We start from the raw sequence: 20,862 nt of genomic DNA, 5'->3' as shown, positions 1-20,862 counted from the left end.
CCACCCTCATGAATGGATTAGAGCCCTTATAAAAGGGCTCTAGAAAACTAGCTAGCTTGCTTTTGTGGTTTTTTTTTTTTTTTTTTTTGCCCTTTCTGTCTTTTCTGCCATGCGAGGACACAGCATTGATTTCCTCCAGAAGATACAGAACAAGGCACTATCTTGAAAGCTGAGGGTGGCAGCCCTCACTAGACACTGAATCTGCTGGTGCCTTGTTCTTGGGCTTCCCAGCATCCATACCTGCGAGAAAAACATTTCTATTATTTATCAATTACTCTGTCTAGGATTTGTTATAGAAGCACAAGTGGACTAAGAGAAATTGGTACCACAAACTGGGATATTGTTAATAACAAATACTTGAAAATGTGAAAGTGGTTTTGGAACTTGGTAATGGATAGAGGCTGGAACTGTTTGAAAGTGCGTGCTAGGCCAGGCACGGTGGCTCACACTTGTAATCCCAGCACTTTGGGAGGCTGAGGCAGGTGGATCACGAGGTCAGGAGTTGAAGACAAGCCTGGTCAAGATGGTGAAGCCCCATCTCTACAAAATACAAAAATTAGCCCGGCATGGTGGTGGGTGCCTGTTATCCCAGCTACTTGGGAGGCTGAGGCAGAGAATTGCTTGAACCCAGGAGGCAAAGGTTGCAGTGAGCTGAGATAGCATCACTGCACTCCAGCCTGGGTGACAGGGTGAGACTCTGTCTCAAAAAAAAAAAAAAAAAAAAAAAAAAAAAAGAAAAAATGCATGCTAGAACAAGTCTAGATTGCTGTGAGTAGAGTGGTTAGTGTGATTTTGGTGAGAGCTCAGAAGAAGAGGAAGAGGTCTTCTTAGAGATTGTCTAAGTGGTTGTGATCAGAATGTTGGTAGAAATATGGACAGGAAAGGCCATTCTGATAAGGTTTTAGATGAAAATTAAGAATATATTATTGGAAACTAGACAAAAGGTCATTTTTGTTACAAAATGGCAAGGAATTTGGCTGAATTGTGTCTGTGGTTTGTGGAAAGCAGAACTTGCTAGCAACGAACTGGGCTATTTGGCAGAGGTAATCTCCAAGTTAAGTGTTCAGGGTGCTACATGGTTTCTCTTGATGGCTTATGATAAAATGCAAGAAGAGAAGACAAATTAAATATGGAATTTATAATCCTAAAATACAGAGACATTAAAGAGTTGGAAATGTCTCAGCCTAGCTATGTAGTGGAAAAAAAAAAAAAAAAAAAGGCTTTTTGGGGGAGAATACTAATGGTGGCTGGCAAACTACAATACTATTCATCAAGACAGTGGGAGAATGACCCCAAAGGCATTTCAGAGATATTTGAGGCTGCTGTTCCCATCACAGGCCCAGAATACCAAGATTTTGAGGCCACAATAGTTTCAAGGGAGGGGCTCAGGGCACCAGTGGGACCTTACTGCTCTCTGTCCAGGCCTGCCTCTAGTCTCTGCTTGATACGTTCTGGTGCAGCACTCCCCGGCTGCCCCAGCTGTGCCTCAAGCAGGCTCAAATGTGGCTGGGGTTGCCACTACAGATGGCTCAAGCAGTAAGCCTTGGCAGCATCTGTGCAGTGCCATATCTTTAGGTGGACAGAGTATATGAGCTGTGGAGGCATGGCTACCTCCACCTTGAAATAAATCTCTGTTGCTTGTAAATTACCCAGTCTCAGATAATTTGTTATAGCAGCACTGATAGACTAAGACACAAAGATCATGGAATTTCTTTAGCTAAGTTTTAGAAAAAATGTGACACACAATTGGAAACATTCAAGCATCAAGACAGGAAGCAACAGTGCATGATATGAGTTCAAGATGATGAAAACTCTTACTGTGCTGTGCAAATAGCCACAGGATTTGAAGTGAATGTAAATAGAGCAATAGAAGAAACAGCTTGCTGGGAATGGGAACACTGCTATTATTGGAGAGACTCCAGCTATGTGTTTAGGGGAACTCAGCAAAGGGTTACTTACCAACATAAGTGAGGAAAGGGGTTGTGACAAAAAGGATAAATATGTCCCAGAGGAAATGATGCCATCAGAAAACCTCACATACAGAATTCTCAGAGGTAATTTTATTATGTTGAAAGCACAATGCATAAAATATTAAAAGCTGATCTGAACTTAAAAAGGTGTGGGAAAATTCAAGAAAGCACAGGAAAGATGCTTTTCCCATATGGTAAATTACATGATGAGAAGAAGACAAGCATGGGTTGAACTTTAATACATGCTTTACAAAGAAATAAAACACTTTAATTCTCAGTGTTTCAAGAGTTTTAAATTGCACTGTACAAAGTAAATGCTAGTTTTACTAGTTTTAAGTTTCCTCATACATGTATAACCAATGATAATAGAGCTTTTAATGCTTTGGCAAAAATTTTTAATGGTTATGGCATAATTGTAATATTTCCCATTTACTGTTGTGATTGTTTTATATGCTCACAACTTGCACTGATATTTTTTGGGTCATTTTTATGGTCTTGCACTACTTTTGCTATGCTTTCAGTGTTTGTTGCCTCCCAAAATCATGTTAAAATGTAATTGCCATTGTAATAGTATTGAGAGGTGAGATCTTTAAGAGACAATTAGGCCGCGAGGGGCTCTGCCCTCATGAGTGCATCGATGCCATTATCACGGGAGTGGAATCCTTATAAAAAGATGAATCTGCCCCCTGCTTGCCTCTCTCTTTCACTCTCTCTTTGCCCTTCTGCCATGTCAGGAAGCAGTAAGAGGGCCTTTGCCAGATGATGACGGCTCAACCCTGGACTTCCCAGCCTCCAGAACTGTGAGCCAGTACATTTCTGTTTATTGTAAATTACCCACTCTGTGGTATTCTGTTACAGCAGCACAAAATGAACTAAGGCAAATGGGCAAAATGAGGAATTTCTTTTTTTTTATTTTTTTATTTCTTTTTACTGTGATTTTTTTTTTATACTTTATGTTCTAGGGTACATGTGCACAACGTGCAGGTTTGTTACATATGTATACATGTGCCATGTTGGTGTGCTGCACCCATTAACTCGTCATTTACATTAGGTATATCTCCTAAGGCTATTCTTCCCCCCTCCCCCCACCCCACAACAGGCCCCAGTGTTTGATGTTCCCCTTCCTGTGTCCAAGTGATCTCATTGTTCAATTCCCACCTACGAGTGAGAACATGCGGTGTTTGGTTTTCTGTTCTTGTGATAGTTTGCTGAGAATGATGGTTTCCAGCTGCATCTATGCCCCTACAAAGGACACAAACTCATCCTTTTTTATGGCTGCATAGTATTCCATGTTATATATGTGCCACATTTTCTTAATCCAGTCTGTCACTGATGGACATTTGGGTTGATTCCAAGTCTCTGCTATTGTGAATTTCATTATGTAATAATATCTCAATGTATGTTTCCATTTTTTTTTAAGAGATGGCATCTCACTGTAGTGTCCAGGCTGGACATGAACTCCTGGATTCAAACAATCCTCCCACCTCAGCCTCCCAAGTAGTTGGGACTACAAGTGCATACCACTGTGTCCAGTGTGTTTTTTAAATTTTGAAATAATTTAAAACTTATAGAAAATTTGTGAAAATGTTACAGAGAACTCCCCTATCTCTTTACCCTAAATTCTTCCTCTATATATGTACATATATAATAACACACATATATATTTTTCATCCATCATTTTTTTTTTCTGCATGATGTCTCATTGCATTATTGCCCCTTAATCTTCCACTGTGTGTTTCCACAAAACAAGGACACTCCTGCAAAACTACAATACGACCATTTAAATCAGAAGTTGAATATGTAACTCACAGTCTCCATTCAAATTTCTCCAAACACTCCAATGTTGTCTCTTTTTCCCTTTTGGTCCAGAACCTAATCCAATAATCCTGGATTAGGTTCTGGACCAAAAGGGAAAAAGAGATTACTATTGTTTGAAAATATCGACTGGGCACAGTGGCTTATGTCTGTAATTCCAGCACTTTGTGAGGCTGAGATGGGCAGATCACCTGAGGTCAGGAGTTTGTGACCAGCCTGGCCAAAGTGGTGAAACCCTGTCTCCACCAAAAATACAAAAATTAGCCTGGCATGGTGGTGGATGCCTATAATCCCAGCTACTTGGGAGGCTAAGGCAGGAGAATCTCTTGAACCCGGGAGGTAGAGATTGTGGTGAGCTGAGACCACACCATTGCACTCCAGCCTGGCCAACAAGAGTGAAACTCTGTCTCAAAAAAAAAAAAAAAAAAAAAAAAAAAAAGAAAGAAAAAGAAAATATCAATAATATTTATATTGATATTATTTGAAAATATCAATGTCAAGATATTTAAAAAATATATACTACCTGGCTCTGCTACCTAAAAGCCTAGAATTCATTACTGCCCCAGTAGTAACAAATTGGATTATCGTTGCTTATAGTTGACATTCTTTTTAATCTCCCTTAATCTGAAACTATTCCTCAGTCTTTTCTGGGTTTCCACAGAAACCTGGGAAAATTTTGGTTTTCCAAAATTCCAAGACCTTGGCAATTTTACAAAGTGCAGTCCGTTTACTCTGTAGGAAGACCCTCAGCATCCAATATGTCCTCATGTCCATCCAATGTGTCCTCATGTCCAGATATAGGTCATTCGTGCATTTTTGAAAGGAATGCACAGAACTGACAATCTTTCCTCCTCCTTAATCCTGACATTACCATCAACTTCTCATCTCACCTCACTCCTGGCACCTTTGAGGGGAGGGAGAGGAAGAACAAGAAGAAAAAGAAAGAGGAGAAGGAGGAGAGAGAAGTAGGAGGAGGAGGAGAAGGAGGAAGAGGAGGAGGAGGAGGAAAGCCTTGTGAGCTTTGGAAATGACTTTGCTTTCTGGCACAATAAGGTACCTCAGGCCCACCTTAAACTTCTACATCAGAACTTGAATTAGCCATTTCTGTAAGAATTTTCATTCCTGGGTTGGGCGTGGTGGCTCACGCCTGTAATCCCAGCACTTTGGGAGGCCAAGGCGGGCAGATCACCTGAGGCCAGGAGTTCAAGACCAGCCTGGTCAACATGACAAAATCCTGTCTTTACTAAAAATACAAAAAAAAAAAAAAAAAAAAAAAAAAAAGAAAGAAATTAACCGGGAGTAGTGGCAGGCACCTGTAATACCAGCTACACAGGAGGCTGAGGCAGCAGAATCGCTTGAACCCAGGAGGTCTCCACCTCCTGGTGGAGGTGAGCAGAGATCGCACCATTGCACTCCAGCCTGGGCAAGGAGAGTGAAACTCTGTCTCAAAAAAATAAAAAATAAAAAAGAATTATTCCTTCCAGTGGAATATCAGACACCAAAATCTAGGATCTTGGGTTGCTCATTACTACTGGGGCAGTAATAAATTCTAAGCTTTCTTTCTTTCTTTCTTTTTTTTTTTTAAGTGGCAGAGCCAGATCGTATATATTTTAAAATATCTTGACATTGACATTTTCAAATCAACTTCAACATTGAATCATTTTAACTTGTTTTTTATTCTATATACATCTTTTTCCTCTTACATTGAAAATCTTCCTTCCTATAGCTCTTCATTTTCTTTCAATATAAGGAGAATAATTACAAAACACATAAATATTACTACAAACAACAAAACTGCTGAGGAAGTTCAAAATTCCCCTGAGTTTCTTTTTATTTCTAGAATGTCTTCCACTATAAGCATACGGTTAAAGTACTATGTTCTAAAGGAAATTGAGATACAGGTTCCTGTGTTATTAACTTGATATACACACAGGTACATTTGTTTCAGGTTGTTTAAAATTAAAAACGTTCTTTTAAGATTTAGTTTTAGTTATTGTTTGGAATAGGTAATTCATATTAATTATTCAAGGGACAAAATTATACAGCCAGGTACGCATGGTGGATCTTCTTCTATTCCAGCCATAACTACCCCATCCCATTTTCTGTGCTTTCTCTTTCTCTACGTATATATATACATATACACACAGATGTATATACATATATATACACACACACACATCCATATGAATTTATACACACACACACACACACACATGATTTTGATGTGCCTAAGTTTATCTTTTAACCCTACTGAACTCTGACATGGCCTGGAATCCTTGTCAACCCCTCCTAGGGATTAATCACACTTGGAAACTGGGGTGAAACCTATTGCCATCTCATACCCAAACAAAGCTCTGCTTGATGTTGACTTTCCCAGTTACATGAGCTATTCAAATCCTTGTTGATTCAGCTGCATTCGGCACAAGACAGGGCAGAGACTACTCAGTGGTCTATTGCAAGTTTTCCAGGTGCCAGGAAATGAAGTATCTGCCTTGTTTACAATTGCATTTCTGGCACATATTATGTACTTAATAAATATTTTCTGAATATGTGAAATAACAGTCACTATGAAGAGAAGTCTAGTGACCTGAAAACTTAGCTTCTAATGTATTTGGGTTCTGCTCAACATATCCCATCAGATGTGGACACCAAGAAGCTCTCTACAAAGACTAGTGTGGGTCCTTGATGGTCAGTGGTGTTGAGGTGCTCCAAGTTAAAAGTCAACTGACTTCTCTGGCAGTAAGTTCAGTGGGCTGCGTAGTTTCTACTCAGGTGAAGGGAGGGAAAAGATAGTGGCTCTCAAATTGTGGTCTCAGCAGTGAGGTCTCAGCAGCAGCAGCATCCCCTCGGAACTTGCTGGAAATACAAACTACTGGGCTTCACCCCAGACCTATGGAATCAGAAACTCTGGGGTACAGCCCAGCAATTTGAATTTGAACAAGGCCTCCAGGTGATACTGATGCACACCACATTTGAGACCCACTGGGCCATAATCTACAGAGGACTGAGGATCTGTGCCAGGTGCAGAGAAAGGTGTCTGGCCAGCATCAGAGCATAGGAATGCAGGTGAGAGGGCTCACATCCTCAGACTGAAGTGTGGAGGGATTCCAAGCCTGTAGAAGGCGGGAGCGATCAAAGCATGTCTTGAACCTCTGCGTGAGCTTGGCATACTGTGTAGCAACAGGGGTTCAGGTGGAAGGTTAGGAGATAAACAAGATCCTGGATTATGTTACAGAGTCTTGTTTACAAATACAAAAAAAAAAAAAAAATAACCACAGAAAACAAAAAAAAACAAGTAATGACCCAACTTTTGGAAGTGTAACATCATAATGGATTAGCTAAGAGTTTGATTTATTTTTATTTTACCTGAACCACCTGTCATGGGTTCATTAGTTTACCCATGAAGGTGTGGTAGGCGGAAGTCTAAGAGGGCCCCAAGGTTCCTGCCTGTGGTGTGCACACATCTTTTCCAGGTTATTCAATCCAACAAGAATCGAGGCGTTGCTGTGAGGGGATTTTGCAGATGTTATTAAGGTCCCAAGTTAGTTGACTTAAGAAAAGGGAGATTATCCTCCTTGGATCACATCTAACCAGGTAAACCCATTAGAGGAGACTGGGATGACCAAGTTCTTTCTGACAGAAGAGACTAGAAGGGTCAGGGGATTCAGCGTGAGGGAGATTCTCCATGCTGATTTGAAGATGGAGGGAATCATGTGACAAGGAATGACTGTGAGTGGCTTCTGACAGCCAGCAAAGAAATAGGATTTCAGACCTGCAACCACAGGAACGGATCCCTGCCACTCCACATGAGCTCGAATGAGAAACGTAAGCTCCAGATGTCCTTGTCAGCACTTGGAGCAGAGGACCCAGCCGTGCTGTGCTCAGGCTTCTGCCCTGTAGACTGTGTGAAATAAATAAAGTTGTTTTAAATGGCTGAGTTTGTGTTACTGTGTAATATCAAACATAGGAGATCAAGAATCCTAAATTAAAGGGAGAAGAGGACTGCCTGGCGGTTATCACACATCCTGCTAGTCTCGTCCTTGCCTCCATCAGCACAGTGAAGCCTTCCTGATAGGGACTGGTGACCTGGAGGTTGCACCCTCAACAGAACTGGGGACCCACCTGAGCAGGCCAAACAGGCAGCTTTGAAAATGGAAAGGAGGGGCAGGTGTCAGAGGCACTGTAGAAAGAAGTGATTGTGTGACCACTGTAACTGAGGGATCCAATGGTGGACATAGTCTAAATGCCTTTGCCTGTCATTTAACGTCTTTGTAATTTGATTCTAACTAGTTTTTCTGGATTTTTTTTTCTGTCACATAAGTTCTGTGCCACCTAGCTTACCCACAGTCCAAGGAGCAAACTGTTTATATTCCCAGCTCTGACACTTCCTAGCACTTTTCCCAGCTTGGAATGCGCTCTCTTCTCTTCTTCCACAATTGACAATTGACAGTCCCAACTGATGTTTAGAGACAGAGAGAGGCAGTGGCCCTTCCATGTGTTGTCTTCTCTAAATACTGAAAAAAGAAGTACCAAATAAGAGTCACCCCAACTATGGCTTTAAAAATTGATTAAATTACATTTTTAACCCAGAAAATACACTGTTGTGTAATTTTGATAACGACACAACTACAGGATTTATTTTTTAAAAAAGCATTAATTCATGATGCTTGCTATATATTCTATAATGAGCATAATCTTCTTCCAGAACTTTGAGTGGTCTCTATGACAATGTATGTAAGATTTAGTAATGTGAGGCCCAGGCCTGATTCCCACCTCCCAGAACCCTCCTGGCCCCATCCTGCCTAAACACCACATTCTTAGATGAGTGGGTCCTCCATCCCATCACAGCTCTGATTCCATTTTCTCCATTGCAGTGCACAGTGACAGCACTTTTCTTGAGTTATTGTCTGATCTGTTTATTTTTGCCTTCCACTGATAATCACTTTTAAGTACATATGCCATTTGTGTGCTATTCATTCAGCTGATTTCTAAGGCATTCATTTATTTAACCAAACCTGTGCCATGGTGGTCAGCTGAGCAAATCATCGCATCACCTAGGTATTAAGCCCAGCATGCATTAGCCATTCTTTCTCCCACTCCCGACCCTCTGGCAGGCCCTAGTGTGTGTTGTTCCTTCTCCCTATGTCCATCACGTGTTCTCATTATTCAGCTCTCACGTATAAGTGAGAACATGCAGTACTTGGTTTTCTGTTCCTGCATTAGTTTGCTATGGATAACAGCTTTCAGCTCCATCCATGTCCCTGCAAAGGACATGATATCTTTCCTTTTTATGGTTGTGTAGTATTCCGTGGTATATATGTAGCACACTTTCTTTACCCAGTCGATTATAGATGGGCATTTAGGTTGATTCCATGTCTTTGCCACTGCGGATAGTGCTGCAGTGAACATATACGTGCATGTATCTTTATAATAGAATGATTTATATTCCTTATGGTGTATACCCAGTAATGGGATTGCTGGGTCGAATGGTATTTCTGGTTCTAGATCTTTGAGCAATTGCTACACTGTCCTCCATATGGTTGAACTAATTTACACTCCTGCCAATAATGTAAAAGCATTCCTTTTTCTCCACAACCTCACCAGTATCTGTTGTTTTTTGACTTCTTAATGATAGCCATTCTGACTGGTGCGAGATGTGGTTATCTCACTCATTGTGGTTTTGATTTGCTTTTCTCTAACGATCAGTAATGTTAAGCTTTTTTTCATTGTTTAAGAAACATTTTTCAAATACCTGTTTTGTTGAAAGTTGTCTACTAGGCTCCAGGGATTATAGCTATGACAAAGCACCAAGGATTATTTTTTTTCTTAGTAAGTCTCATGGGAGAGAGATAGAAAACAACTAATTGAGCAAAAATATTTAATTCTAGTTATACATGATGGAGGAAAAATGCATTGTTCTCAGAGAATCCAAAACAGATCCTACCTAGAGAGATTGATGTGCTTTGTTACCCCATAGAATTTCACGTTATAGGGATACAGTATCTATTAATTAATTGCTTAATTAGCAAACCAGGATTTCTGCCATTCATAAAGTACATAAAACCTAACTCTTGACATGAAATAGATGCAAAAAGTCACAGTAGATTTAAAGATAAACACATTGATAGTTTTTTATACTTCAAGTTTATTGTGAATAGATACCTGGTTTCCTTTTACCTTTTGGAACTTACTGAAATATGTCCATGGTTCTGAAATAGAATTGTAGGGTAATGGATCTTTTGAAGTTATTTGGCCTATTGCCAGAATTTTGACATCAAAGTAAAGTTCAACAGTCAGCCAAACACTAAGAAACCACACTGGCTAATAAAATGGCCTAGAAGACTTGATAGAACACTTACCATTTGGGGCTGTTGTGAAGTTTTCTTAATTGTACAAGCCATCATTGAAATTTTTACAACATAATAGTACAAGGTTAATTGTAACAGACATAGTTTGCCCAGATGATTTGGACTAGATTAAAAGTGATAGCAAAAAATTAATAAAAGTGATTTTGAAGAAATATTTTTAGTTGAATATAGAAATGCAAATCGGTTCCACTATCATAAAATTTACAAAGTTGTTTCTCCCTTATTAGATACTAGGTTTTGTTTTTACGTAACATCATATTTTATGCAGAGCACAACATGCAGCCAGTCTAGGCCTGCAGAGCTCGTGAAACTAAAATAAAGACGTCCATTTCAATAATGTCCCAAACGAGACTGATGGCTATCATCCCTTCTTAACTGATCAGTAAGGAATCCAGAGCTTGGGGAGGTCATGTGTAAGTCTCACAAGTGACCCAAAGCTAGACCCTAGTACTCTTTCCACAGCATCACATCTGAAAAATTTACACAATTAAATACATATAAAATTAAAAACATGCGCATAAGTAAAACCGACTCTAACAGAACAAAATCCATTTAAGAGAAGTAGGAGTTGCAGAACACAGCTTTCTTTATCGATTCTGTCAAACTCCAGGGACTTAGGGGCGCTAGAGAGTTACACTTTATTAAAATAATCCATGAAAATTACTGTGTGTGTGTTTTCATTCATAAAATATCATCTCTTTCCTGAAGTTGAGTCCTCCTTCCTGTAAGCAGATTTGAATGTTGTTATAATATATTTTGATGCACTCTAAGAAGGGAGGAAAGGACACGGAGTGGAAATGGTCACAATTCTGGTCATCTGAGGAATGCGAAATCCCTCTGACCCTGCAGTGATTTCACCAGTCCCATTTTTCTACTTGTGGTTCTGCAAATGGCCAACCATACTGAACAGCCTGGTCTGACTTCAGGTGCGAACCTCCACATGGAGCTGCTTCTGAGAACTTTTTTCTTCTGCAGTCTCAGGGATTTTTATCTGCTCATTACTACATGCTAGGTCTCAGCAGCCACACAGTTAGGGTCCCAGTAGGAAACACCCAAATTAGGATAATTCAAGTTGAGTTTAATCAAGAGACTATTTAGAGAGATGTAGACAGGGCATGAGGAAACTGCATGGGAGAATGAAGTGTCCAGCGGCTGGTGACAGAAGGTTGCCCTGGGTCTGAAGGACCAGAGACAGGGAGCATTACCAGAACTGAAGGCAGAGAGGCAAGATGGAGATGAATCTGAGACCTTTAGTCCGGGGGCCCAACTAGCCAGTGACAACTCTGCAGGGAAGAAGCTGGAGGTATAAATAATTCATCATTTACTCTCTAATCTGCTGGTGTTTTCACTCACTCAAACCCAACAGGAAGCCAGAGAGCAATGCAGCCCATCCATGTAATCTATTTAGGTAGCTTCTGGGGGGTGTGGAGCCAAGTAGAGGCTGTTCGTCAGACAGTTGCTCACAAGTCTGTAATGCAACCTGGTCACTTTAAGAAAACCAAAGTGTGGCCATCAGTTCAGGCAAAGCTTGACTTTGTTTCAAGTCAATGGGTTTTGAGCTCTTAGTAGAATTTGCTTTATTTCTGTCTTCAACTTCAGTAGTTCCATAGCCCTCCCTCCCTCAATATCTGCTGAGCGAGCTTGATGTTGGTTTTGTAACCTAGAACTTACACTTTGAATACCTTTTCAGGTGGACACAACCTAGAAGAATGTCTAATAACTATTTGTTAGAGAAACGAATAGGCATAACTTGCTTGACCCCGTCTCAACTAATCCTCTTAGTTGAACTTGTCTCTGGTTTGGTCAGTATGTTTGTTTTCTCATAACCCAAGTGCTCTATTTGATTGACAGCCCTCACTGCCTTTCAAGGCTAGATCCTATCCCTATCCTGTTTGGATGGGAGAAGAGGGACCGTCTCGGCAAGGTGCACTTGAGAATACCAAAGTCTGGAAGTATTGACTTTTCCACCGTCTTTCCTATTCTTTTAAGAATTTTTACCTTCTCCCCCAGATTTCTACTTTTCGAACATAGTTTCAATGTAGCCAAATTTCTCTCACAACAAACATAATTTAGGTAATATTATCATGCCATTTAGCACACTAAAGATTAGGTAACTTGCCTAAGATTACACAGTTAGTTGTTGGAATGCCAACATTGTAACCTAGGCAGTCCAGTTCCAGAGCCTGTAGTTACTTTTATCTATTGCAAAAGAGAGGAAAGATAGCATCTAAGGGTTGAAAGGTAATTCTGCTTTGAGTTCTTTGAGTTCTTTGAAAAATCGCAAAACTACTTTTCACAATGGCTGAACTAATTTATGTTCCCACCAGCAGTATATCAGCATTCCCTTTTCTTTGCAACCTTGTTGGCATCTGTTATTTTTTGACTTTTTAGTAATAGTCATTCTGACCGGTGTGAGATGGTAACTCATTGTGGTTTTGATTTGCATTTCTCTAATGACTAGTTATGTTGAACATGTTTTCATATGCTTGTTGGCTTCACGTATGTCTTCTTTTGAGAAGTATCTGTTCATGCTCTTTGTCCACATTTTAATGAGGCTGTTTTTTGCTTGCTGATTTGTTTAAGTTCCTTACAGATTCTGGACACTAAGCCTTTGCTGGATGCAAAGTTTGCAAATATTTTCTCCCATTCTGCTGGTTTACTCTCTTGATAGTTACTTTTGTCATATGCATAGTTTGCAAATATGTTCTCCCATTCTGTAGGCTGTCTGTTTATGGCTGTGCAAAACCTCTTTAATTAGGTCCCATTTGTCAATTTGTTGTTGTTGCAATTGCTTTTAGTGTCTTCCTCATAAAATCTTTGCCAGATCCTATGTCCAGAATGGTGTTTCTTAGATTATCTTCCAAAGTTTTCATAATTTTAGGTTTTATCTTTAAGGCTTTAATCCATCTGGAGTTGATTTTTGTATATGGTTAATGAAGATGTCCAGTTTCAATTTTCTGCATGTGACTAGCCAGTCATCTCAGCACCACTTATTGAATAGGGAGTCCTTTCCTCACTGCTTGTTTTTGTTGACTTTGTGGAAGATCAGATGGCTGTAGATGGGCAGAATTATTTCTGGGATTTCTATTCTGTTCCATTGGTCTATGCATCTGTTTTTGTACCACGATCATGCTGTTTTGGTTACTGTGCCTTTCAGTATAGTTTGAAGTTGAGTAATGCAATGCCTACAGCTTTGTTCTTTTTGCTTAGTATTGCCTTGGCTAGTAAGGCTCTTTTTGGTTCCATACGAATTTTAAAATACTTTTTTCTAATTTTATTAAGACTGTTGTTGGTAGTTTGATAGAAATAGCACTAAATCTGTAAATTGCTTTGGGTACCATGGCCATTTTAACAATATTGATTCTTCCTATCCATGAGCATGGAATTTTTTTTTCATTTGTTTGTGTCCTCTCTGATTTCTTTCAGCAGTGTTTTGTAATTCTCATTGTAGACACCTTTTACCTGCCTAGTTAGCTGTATTATTTGGTATTTTATTGTTTTTGTGGATATTATGAATGGGATGGCATTCTTGATTTGGCTCTCAGTTTGGATGTTGTTGATGTATAGGAATGCCACTGATTTTTTGTTTGTTTGTTTGTTTGTTTGTTTGAGACAGAGTCTCACTGTGTCACCCAGGCTGGAGTACAGTGGCACGATCTTGGCTCACTGCAACCTCTGCCTCCTGGGTTCAAGAGATTCTCCTGCTTCAGCCTCCTGAGTAGCTGGGATTACAGGCATGTGCCACCATGCCCAGCTAATTTTTTTATTTTTAGTAGAGACAGGGTTTCACCATGTTGGTCAGGCTGATCTGAAACTGCTGACCTCGTGATCTGCCTGCCTCAGCCTCCCAAAGTGCTGGGATTACAGCCCTGAGCCACCACGCCTGGCACCACTGATTTTTGTACATTGATTTTGCATCCTGAAACTTTGCTGAAGTTGTTTATCAGATCAAGGAGCTTTTGGACAAAGACTATGGGCTTTTCTAGGTGTAGAGTCATATTGCCTGCAAACAGGGATAGTTTGACTTCGCTTTTAAAAATTTCAATGCCTTTTATTTCTTTCTCTTGCCTGATTGCTCTGGCTAGGACTTCCAGTAGTATGTTGAACAGGAGTGGTAAGGGAAGACGTCCTTGTCTTGTTCTGGTTTTCAGGCAGGGAACATTTCCAGCTTTTGCTTACTCAGTATGATGCTGGCTGTGGATTTGTCATAAACAGCTCTTATTATTTTGAAGTATGTTTCTTCAATGCCTAGTTTGTGGAGGGTTTTTAACATAAAGGTGATCCAGCAATTCTACTTTTAAAAGTTAATCCTATGGAATATTTGCAATATGTATTACTACTACTACCATTACTACACACACACACAGGTGCCTTTTACATAGAATGGGATATATAGTGCATATGTATTTATAAGGATGTTTACTGAAGCACTGTTTGTAACATGAAAAAATTAATTACTAGTGGAGTTGTTAAAAACAAACCCAAAGCATATATATGACACAATTCCATGCAGTAGTTAAAGAGCATCAGGTAGACTTACAAGTTGATGTGGAAATGTTGCCAACATATACGAAGTGGAAAAAAAAGGTGGCAGAATAAAGTGTACAGAATTATTTTATTTGTGTTAAAAACAAAAATAAAACTCTGTGTGTGTGTGTGTTTGTGAATGCATGTGTGTGTATTCATTAATAAAAACAATATATTTAGATTAAGCACCAAACTGTTAACAGTGGTTACTTCTGTGGGGGTTACAGAAGGTGAAAGAGGAATTTCACCAATAACACTGTATAAATCTGCATTTAAGCATTGTTATGAAGAACAATTATAGCACTTAGAACTACCCAAAATCACCTTGTTTACTTGTTGTTCATTGTCTCACTCTACCCATAGAATGTAAATTTTGAGAAAGCAGATAATCGGGTGGACTTTTATTTTCAGTAGCTTCTGAGCTGAGGATAGTGCATGGCCTATAGTAGTGGTCCCCAACCTTTTTGGCATCAAGGGCCAGTTTTGTGGAAGACAATTTTTCCATGGACTGGGGTGGGGTGGTTTCCGGATGACACTGTTCCACCTCAGATCATCAGGCATTAGTTACATTCTCATAAGGAGTGTGCAACCTAGATCTCTCACATACACAGTTCACAGTAGGGTTGGTTTGCACTCCTATGAGAATCAGATGCTGCTGCTGACCTGACAGGAGGCGGAGCTCAAGCTATAATGCTTACTAGCCTGTCATTCGCCTCTTGTTGTGCAGCTGGGTTCCTACCAGGCCATGGACCAGTACTGGTCTGTGGCCCGGGGACTGGGAACCCCTAGCCTATAGTATATGCTCCATAATTATTTATTCAGTTAGTAATTTGCGTAACGAAAAGGAAATAATGACTTTCTGAGCAAATTCTCTATTGCTAGTTCCAAATTCACCTAAGTCTCCATCCCACCAGACAATTCTTTAACAAGAGTGGCCTCTCCTATCACCTCACTGTTGATTTCAAATTGTGTGCCTTCTTCATGGCCGATCCTCTACTCAGTCCTTTCTGGATACTTTGAAGATCTAGTATTCTACTTGATTGATAAATTGAAAGAGGAATTTTAGAAATTTAGCTCTTTCATGTCTACAACTCCCTCTCCCTTCCGATTTCTTTCTAGATCAATATCAAAATGAGACTAAGCAAGGTGGTGGCCAGCAAAGGGTCTGCCTGAGGTCCTCCAGAGTTCTCTAGGGAAGAGAGCAACAAGAAACCCCAGGGGCGAGGCGAGAGACTAAAGCCTAGTGGCTGAGGGAAGGGGGTGCCTCACTGTGGGCTTGGGATGGAGTGGCTCCTTGAAATGACTCAGTTGTCAAAACCTGTGAATCCCTTAGAAGTGGGATGTGCTCCTCACCTTGCTGGGGAAGGTCCTGGGAGGACCTGCCCAGTTCTCCTAATCCCAAGGAGTCTGCAAGGAGACTGGCAGAATGGTAAGGCTGACTATGGGAGAGGGCTGTTCTAACCCCAACACTCCACTCAGGACTTCTAAACACAAAAGCTGGAAGGAAAAACAGAAAGCGTATCCAGTATTTTACTAGGCAGTAAATGACAAATTAGCGTTGTCATGGAGTCAGTCTATAGTCAGGGTGATGGATAGGCTTGTGTGGATTGTAACAAGGTGATGAAAAATGATTCTTGAAGGCAATTTATAGCTTAAAGAACTCATGCATTTGATGGGTCTAAGGCAATTCACTGCAGAACAGAAAATCATTCAGATATGTACCCTGAAAAACACATTTGAAAAACAAAACAGTAAGGATATCCAAATGATCAATTAACATACGAAATGATGCTTGATCTCACTAGTAATTAGGGAAATGTAAATGAAAACAGAATGGCCTACTTTAAAAAGACTGACAATATGAAGTACTGGTGGGCTACACGGCAAGTAGAAGTCCAAAATAGTACAAATTCTTTTTTTTTTTTTTCCGAGACCGAGTTTCGCTCTTGTTGCTCAGGCTGGAGTGCAAAGGCACAATCTTGGCTCACTGCAACCTCCACCTCCTGGGTTCAAGTGATTCTCCTACCTCAGCCTCCTGAGTAGCTGGGATTACAGGTGCACACCACTACGCCCAGCTAATACTTTGTATTTTTAGTAGAAACTGGGTTTCACCATATTGGCCAGGCTGGTCTCGAACTCCCAACCTCAGGTGATCCACCTACCTTGGCCTCCCAAAGTGCTGGGATTGCAGGTGAGAGCCACCGCACCCAGCCTAGTACAAACTCTTTAAAGCTTTCAGGCACTATAAACGACAGTTGGATATATGTATACCCTATGATCTGGCAAGTCTGCTCTCAGTTAAGTACCCAGGAGAAATGTGTCATGTATGCTAAGAGACACAGTGGAGGATGTTTACTGAAGCACTGTTTGTAATGTGAAAAATACTAATTGCTAGTGGAGTTATTAAGAATAAACCCAAAGCATATACATGGCACAATTCCATGCAGTAGTTAAAGTGCATCAGGTAGACTCACATGTTGATGTGGAAATATTGCCAAGATACATGAAGTGAAAAAAACGTGGCAGAATAAAGTGCATACAATTACAACAGCATTATTTGCAATAACCAAAACCTGGAAACCATCCAGGCATCCACAAGCAATGAAATGGAACTGTTGTATTTTCATAAAATTGGAATACTCTGTGGCAATAAAAATAATGAACCACGTCGATATGCAACACCATGGATGAATCTCACAAATCCAATATGGAGCCAAATAGATGGGAGTCGGGGGGAAGTGTGTTTCCATGTCTATAAAATTTAAAAACAGGTGAACTAATCCATGATTTTCAAAGTCCTGAGGGTGGTCACCTTGGGCAGAAGGGAAGAATGGTTATCTGGAGGGGCCACGAGTGGGGTTTTTGAGGTGCTGGTGATACTCTCTTTCTCGCCCTGGAGGGTGGTTCATGGGAATGTTTCCTTCGCAGCAATTCAGTGAGAAGTGCCCTCATGATGTGTGGAACTCTTTGTGTTTATGTTATACCTGATAAAAAGGTAAGAGAAGAAGGATAAGCATGAGACATGGATGGGTGTGTTTAGGCTATTGCTAACCTCCCCTGCAGATGTGAGTTTTGCACTCCCTGCAGAGACACACGTGCCTGGCCAATAATATAATTGCATGTTTTGTTTTGTTTGTATTTTTCATTCTCAAAGCTATTGGCGAGCCCTGTGAGTTCTGATTTTTAGCATAGGCATTGATAAAGAAAATGTATTCATTGCATTTTTATTAGAAAACACTGAAAGTTTTATAGAATTTTTTTTCCAGGTAAACCCAGATGTTTTGACGGATGCAGAATGATGGCAGATAAGTAGTATATTCTTCTCTCAGGAGAATGAGGAGAGATAAAATTTGTTCTTTGTGGGAGACAGTGAGGTTTAAATATGTCAGTATATCCTGCCACTCTCCTGCTCTCAGCCTTGAATAATTTTCTATCATAATGAGAATAAAACCCTAAGCCCTTGTCCAAGGCTTCACAAATCCTGCTGCTTCTCCACTAATCCACCATGTCTCCATTTTGAGGCATTGCACTGGCTCTTCCTTCCATTCGGAGCCTCTTCCATCAAATAGTCATTGGTTGAATGAATGAATTGATCTACACGGGGGTGCTTCTGTACATTTCAGGAAAAGAAGGAAAACAAACGCATAAATAAAAATGGCCAAAGCTTTACACCCCTCCCCTATCTTCTCCTAAGAAATCGTTTTAGCTCAAGGCTCAGAGTCTTCATGCGTTTTATTTTTGGACTCTCTCTCCTGTCTCTCAGACCAGTTTTAGGTTCACAGCAGAATTGAGTGGCAGGTACAGAGATTTCATCTATGCTCCCTGTCCCGGCACATGCACAGCCTCCCACATGATCAATAGGCCCCCGCCAGAGAGGTCCAGTTGTTAGGGTTGATGAACCTGCACTGACACATCATTATTACCGAGTGGCCATAGTCTACATTAGGGTTCGCTCTTGGTGTTGGACCTTCTGTGGTTTGGATAAATGCAGAATGACACGTGGATAACTCTTTGATTACACGAGTTTTCCAGGTTTGTAATAGGAAACAAAAAAAGTGAAGATGAGTGTGAGGTGGCTTTGCAAGCAGTTTCTGCCTCATGGGATAAAACTGTCAGGAAAGGAGCCCCCTGCCTGGTGACCAGGATGGAGGCTCATGGATGGTATCTAATATCTGAAAGACCCAGGGGTGAAGTGGGTGTGTGCGGGGGGCGGGGTGGGGGAGCCCAAGATCCACGTGGAAGAGCAATCATGGCTGCTAACCCTGTAAGTGCTGCTGTGCGCTGGCCCTGGCTTAAGGACTCTACACCCTAACACATTTTACTTATCACAACAACTGAATGAGGCACAGAGGAGAAACCAAGGCAGGGAGAGCTGCAGTTCACACAGCTAGCTGGGATTTCGATGCAGGCCGCCTGGCCCCAGAGCTCACAAATGAACTCTCAGAGGGAGCCCAGAGGCGGGCGCAGGCTTGGTGGTAGCAGTGGGAGGCCTGAGTGGGTGGGAACGAGCCCCAGCTCCGGGAGAGCGCGGAATGGAGCAGCAGCGCCCTCTGCAGGTTGTAGGTCTTCCTTCTTCTCGTTCCACGTGGTTTTCTCTGAGACCCTCTCAAGTCAGCGGCGGCTTTGGGTTCATCTCACCCTAAGTCCTAGTCCTAGGTTAGTCCCCACTTTAGCCTGTCTCGTGTTTTCAGAACTCAGACATTTGCGCTGAGTATGCACTGAGTGCCACAGTCAAGAGTCCGGCTAGCGGCCCTTAGAATAGCAACCCAGGGGGCCTGGGCCCCTCAGAATTTAAATAGGAAATTCTTAAAAGCATCAAAGCCCTTAAAAGTTGGAAAGCAAACTTCTAATGCTGGAATTTCAAATTTAAGGCCAGACAGGTCAGGAGAAATTTGGAGAGTGAGGCCTCCGCAGCCCCCTCGAGTCAAGATTTGTGGACGACCGCCGGTACTTACTGCTGAGGACGTCTGGAGGAGGGAGTCCTGAGTCCTGTAATGCCCGGGGCGGGCGCACAGCCTTGGTTGGCATCGCTCCGCCGCCTGGAGAGGAGTCATCTCCGATTGCCCCTTCCGCCTTTCCTCGTGTCCCAACCCCTCTCCTCTGTTCCTTCCTCCCCTGGGCAATTTTGAAGCATCCTCTAGGTTCCCGATTCTACGCCAGACATGAGAGAGATGAGGAACTGCAAGTGTGTGAGGCTGTCCCACCCCCAGCATCGTGCAGCCCTTGGCGGAGGCGACGGGCGTGTGGGGGAGGGAGGGGCGTTGGGGGACGGGGGGTGAAATGGAGCCGCAAGCAACGGTCTGTTAACTACCATGAGTGCCTTAGCCCAGTCTACACCTCTTCCGCAAAAGAGAAGAAAGCCTCCTAGATAAAAAACTGTACTTGGCCAGGCGTGGTGGCTCACGCCTGTAATTCCAGCATTTTGGGAAGCTGAAGCGGGAGGATCGCTTGGGGCTGGGAAGTCGAGGCTGCAGTGCGCTAGCCATTGCACTCCAGCCTGGGCAACCAAGTGAGCCCCCATCTCTTAAAAAAAAAAAAAGGAAAAAAAAGAAAGAACTGTGCTTGCTTTAAAAGATGTATTTGTCTGATGGTGAACTTGTGTTATTTTCTCGCACATATTGTATGAGATATGTAGGTATACATATTGTACCATTGTGAGATAATGGTATTATCTTATCAATAATAATTGCATTATCTTTTTTCCTCCGGGGCTTTGCCAAGGATCAGGAAGGTTGATGGAGTTGGGGCTCTGTGAGTGTGGGGCCCTGTGATTCCTTGCACTAATTCTGGGAGATGGGTCTCCCAACAGCATGATCATGCGAATGTCCTGCGAGCCCTCGTGGGGCTGTACATAGAGAACAAACTGCCAAGCACAGTGCAGCTGCCTTATCAGATGGGGCACACAGGCTTGCACAGTGAGCATCTGGGCAGCAACCTTGGTGGACTGCAGACCAGAGGCTCATCCCCCACTTTCCTGAGTTGCTAAATTGCAATGTTTTGAAAAACACAAAAGAAAGGGTTGGTGGGGGTCCTGGAAAAATGATTTAGTGAATAGGGGTTGAGCTGTATGTTGTTTCAGTTAGTAAAATGAAGAAAAGTTACATTTCTTATATCTGAGTGTTGTCTCATTAATATGAAGTAGTCATAAGCACCTTGTGTTTTGGGGATTTACCTTACAAACA

At 41.5% G+C, this 20,862-nt stretch overlaps 1 protein-coding gene across 1 annotated transcript in view; it reads right to left on the bottom strand.

Moving 5' to 3' along the window:
- RPS20 (ribosomal protein S20) overlaps nt 1–20,862 on the bottom strand; it is a 549,922-nt gene that overhangs the window by 343,929 nt on the left and 185,131 nt on the right. The window lies entirely within an intron of this gene.

Source organism: Macaca thibetana, chromosome 8, assembly GCF_024542745.1.
Source record: "Macaca thibetana thibetana isolate TM-01 chromosome 8, ASM2454274v1, whole genome shotgun sequence".
Lineage (NCBI taxonomy): Eukaryota > Metazoa > Chordata > Mammalia > Primates > Cercopithecidae > Macaca > Macaca thibetana.
Note: the sequence above shows the minus strand (reverse complement) of the source record. Positions and strands in the feature narration are given on the sequence as shown.